The sequence below is a fragment of the Pezoporus occidentalis genome, unplaced genomic scaffold (genome assembly GCF_034315485.1).
Source record: "Pezoporus occidentalis ecotype Australia unplaced genomic scaffold, CSIRO_AGI_Poc_V1 ctg164, whole genome shotgun sequence".
In the NCBI taxonomy this organism is placed as follows: Eukaryota; Metazoa; Chordata; class Aves; order Psittaciformes; family Psittacidae; genus Pezoporus; species Pezoporus occidentalis.
The window spans coordinates 304838-309112 of NW_026913466.1; the positions used below are offsets into that span (position 1 = coordinate 304838).

General features: G+C 44.6%; 1 long non-coding RNA gene across 1 annotated transcript; it reads right to left on the reverse strand.

The window, feature by feature from the left end:
* Positions 1–152: 152 nt before the first annotated feature.
* Positions 153–1151, reverse strand: LOC134160791 (uncharacterized). Its single transcript, XR_009963688.1, has 2 exons — positions 1034–1151; positions 153–183 (listed from the first exon to the last, which is right to left on the reverse strand). It is a non-coding gene; the product is annotated as an uncharacterized LOC134160791 (long non-coding RNA).
* Between the last annotated feature and the right edge of the window lie 3124 nt (positions 1152–4275).

The window sequence follows — 4275 nt, forward strand, 5'->3', positions numbered from 1 at the left end:
AGCAGCATGGGAAGGAGCCCCCGCTGTCAGAACCTGCACTGGTGCCTTTTTCTGCAGCAGTGCGCGGTCCCCTCTGGTGCTACTCGTGTCCCTTGTTCTTCCAGGACTGGTGGCCGCTGGGCAAGCTGACGCTGTGTGCAGCAGGTTCCGGCTGATGTCCCTGTCTCACAGTGCTGGAATACGCTGTTAATTGCATTTTATAATATCCATATACTTTTCTTCTTAGAGGATCTTACAAGCAAGCTTTTCACTAACAACTTCTGTGGTTGGCTGTAACCTCTCAGAATAATCATTGGTTCCACTGAACTTATGCCAGTTGGTTTGTTAAACTAAATTGAGAGAACAGGACCTATATTAATTCTCAGAAGGCGAGAGATTGCCCTGTGATTTGGGGAAATCTTGATTGCTTACAGTATGAATAAATGAACAAGGCAGATATTAACTTTACACCTGACTTTAATTTCTTTGAGCAGTAGAGAAATGTCCAATAGGAGGAAAAAAAAACCCAGCTAAAATTCATAAGCCAGCCATTAATAGGCTAATTTTGTGCTGTAAAATCATCAGCTGCCTACAGAAAACAAAGGGGCGATGAATGTGGTATTTGCCTTTTATTCTTAGGAAAAAAACTGCAGATCAAACAGCCCCAAACAGGCTGAGCTGATATGCATCCCACTTCTGTATTTTTGGGTATCCTCTGATATTCATTCCACTAATGTATTTGGCTGATGTATTTGATAGGTAATTATGTCAGCCATACCAAGATGCTGATACCGAGCAGTGGAAGATGTTTTGCCATAAAGCTTATACCCCTTGTTACTGAACTCCCCTCAGACGTGGGATCTGCAGCAGCCACTCAAAAGCTTCAGTTGGTATTTTTGTGCTTATGCCACATTTAAAAATTATTCCTGCTTCATCAGTTCAGTCTTTTTAGCTGGATTGGAGAAAAAAAACCCATATTGCAAATGAGCTCCTATTCTTATTTGTTGTTTTAAGAAGGGTAAGCACTGAAGTATTCAAATGGAACAGATTATACCTTTAATTACATCCAAACAGGATGCTGAGCTGATTTTTCTATTTTCCATTTAATTGCTATAGTTCAAAAAGATACTGCAGAACTGTAGATGCGTTATTTAAGCAGAGCCACCCGGTCTCCGTGCGGAGAGACACCAGAAGGGAGAAAATAAGACAAAATAATTCAAAGGGGAAAATTCCAACAAAGTAGTTTGGAAAAAAAACATCCTGGGGAAGATGTTTTACCTGGATCTATGTTTCATGCTTTCTGTGAGCAACTTGGGACTCAGTGGGAGTCCCACCAGCCACACTGGGTGAGGGACCCCCTCTCATCCCATGAGTAGCAAAGCACAGTTTCTTCTCTAACCTGCTCATCAGTGAGTGTGGTGCTTCTCAGATGTGATCCCAACCAGTCACCCTTCTCACAGATGTGCTTGATCTCCACTCTCCTACGATACAAAATGAGAATAATGAAAGCAGACACAATTCATCACTTCTTAAACTAAATATATTTCCATTTTGTTTGCATGTGTGTGCGTGTATATCATTCACCACATAGGTTTAGAGTATGTACTACGACATTACAGCCAGTGATAAATCCTACTCGCTTACTATATGTGTTCTTTGCTGCAACATTAAGCTCCGTGAGAATCTTGCATGTAACTTGTACCAAAACTAAATATATTGTGGAATTGATGCACAGTTGTAAACAAGAGCGTAACTTCCCACTTGAGCACAGTTGAAGGTGGCAGCTTGTGTGGCAATTCCTTTGTAAACAACTGCACATTTTCCAAAGAATAAGCCAGTTAATTACATTTTTAATGATGGGTTTAGAAAATAGGATTCTTGGGGGGGAAAAAATACCTACAACACAACAAAAAAAGTAAACCTGAAGCTTGTTCTGTAGAAAGAAATACCACGTGTGAAATACTGGATTGTGCTGGGCCCAGGTCTTTTGCTTCCCCCATCTTCTCTTTTTCCTTCTACTTGAACTGGCCTGTGCACAGTCTGGTTTATAGCTCCACTGTGAATTCAAAAAAAGCTGACACTAGCATAATCTACTTATTTTTTTGTGTGAATTACCTTATTTCATTGTTTTCAATTGTGCTAAGTACGTGCTACCCGCTTAGAGAGCTGATGGGGTGCGTAGCAGAGCTCAAGATGTCCTCTGAACAGACAAAACTTACAGAAGGCCATGTCACGAGTAGGGTCTAACCGCTAGCAGCACTGACAGCTCTGAAGGGCTGATACGATACAGCCTTGCTGACACACCACAGGTTACATGGAGAGATTCAGGGAGCAACTGAACGAGCTGGAGTAAAAGTACACAACTTTTATTGATGAAGTTCAGGGGAAGGAGGCACCGGGGGCAGCTGTATTAATCCTGTAATAACTTGAAATATAATCAGCACATTGCTGCAGGGATGGCGCAGGAGGGAGGGAGGTGGAGGTGTCAGGGTTTAAGTTCACAGGCTTTCCCAGTTCATTAAAAAGTGAATCAATCAGAGGAACACTCTGGCTTTTCACAGGGCTGGCAGTTGGGAAGGGGCTTCGGACGTTGGGAGGCACGCAGATGGTGTGCCCCTCCTCAGCAGCATCCGCTTGAGGAGACGGCTGTGTTCTACCCTGCTCGAGCTAGTAAAATGTGTTAGAATGCGCTAGAGGAGATTCTGGCTGGATGTCGAGAACTTAAAAGCTCAGCAGTGCTGGTGCTGTGGGCCATACAAAGGTGATGCTGGGAGACTTAAAAGCTCAGCAGTGCTGGTGCTGTGGGCCATATAAAGGTGATGCTGAGAGATGTTTAGAAAGGGAAAACAAGTTTTGTTTTGTAATTTCTAGAGTGGTGGTTTAACCAGCAGGCAAATGGGCAGAAGGAGTCTGCCTACAGGACCCCCCTTTGTAGGCAGCTGGTATAGTAATTAGCTCATTAATTTTTGCCATCCCTGGACTCATCAGTGATATATTTAAAAAAAACCCAAACAACAAACCCCAAAACTGAAGTGGAATTCATGTATCTGGATCTGGCATTTCCTACATCCTTTGGATGAAGCTGGTGCATGTACACAGACCAGAGAACATCCTTGGAGAATGAGCTTACTCATCCTCACAGGCACTCAAAGGCTTAGGACACAATGCCCTATATTTAAATAGGATTCATGACTTTTTAATTACTGCACAGTACAACAGGGCTCAGTGAGAACACATGGTTGTCCAAAGTGGTATGCTGTGATTGCTCACCAGCGGTACGGGAGCGCATTTAATCAGTGGTCTCTAGTCCACATGAGAACAAGTACCCACCACAGGCACAGGTAGGAACACTGACAGACAGACAGTATTTCCATACTAACCTCAGTGCTGCATTAAGAACGTGATGTGAGAAGTGCTGTGTCATAGTGATGAGTGATTCAGGCTGAAAACCATCTGTGGTAGACGGCAGCGGTGTCAGTGTGACCCAATAGCTCCTCAGGGGGAAGTGTGTCCCTTTGTGGACATCTTTTCTGGAATGCAAGTCCAAATCTTCATCATCCCCTGCCCCTTGCATGGATCCTGCTGTGCTTGCAGTGGGCCAGGGACTGCCCTCAGGTTAATTAATAGCTCCACTGATTGCTGGAGGAGCTGTGGAGGAGTGGAAAGACATACTTGGTCAGTACCAGAACTGAGAGGCAGGCTCCTTTCTTACAACATTTGCTTTTAAACAAGTTTTGCTTTCTAAGATGTTTGTAATGATATGAAAAAAAAAACAATGTACCTGTTCATAGAACCACAGGATCATCAGGGTTGGAAAGGCTCTCTGGAGATCATCCAGTTCAACCTCCCTGCCAAGGCAGGGCCACCAACAGCAGGTTACACAGGAATGTGTCCAGGCAGGTCTGGGATGTCTCCAGAAAGGGAGACTCCACAACCACCTGGGCAGCCTGTGCCAGGGCTCTGACACCCTCACGTAAAGACACTTGTTCTGCTGTTAGTTTTTGGCCATTTGCTCCTCATCCTGTCACTGGGCGCAACTGGAAAGGGTCTGGCCCCATCCTCCTGGCAACTGCCTTTGAGCTATTGATCTGCATTGATGAGATCCCCTCTCAGGCTGCTCTTCCCCAGGCTAAAAAGGCCTAGCTACCACCATCTCATCCTCATAAGAGAGATACTCCAGACACCTGAGCATCCTTGTGGCCTTTGCTGGACTCTCTCTAGTAGCAACTTGTACTGACGAGCCCAGAGCTAGACAAAACTCCAGATATAGGCCTCACCAGGGCCAGTAGAACCTGA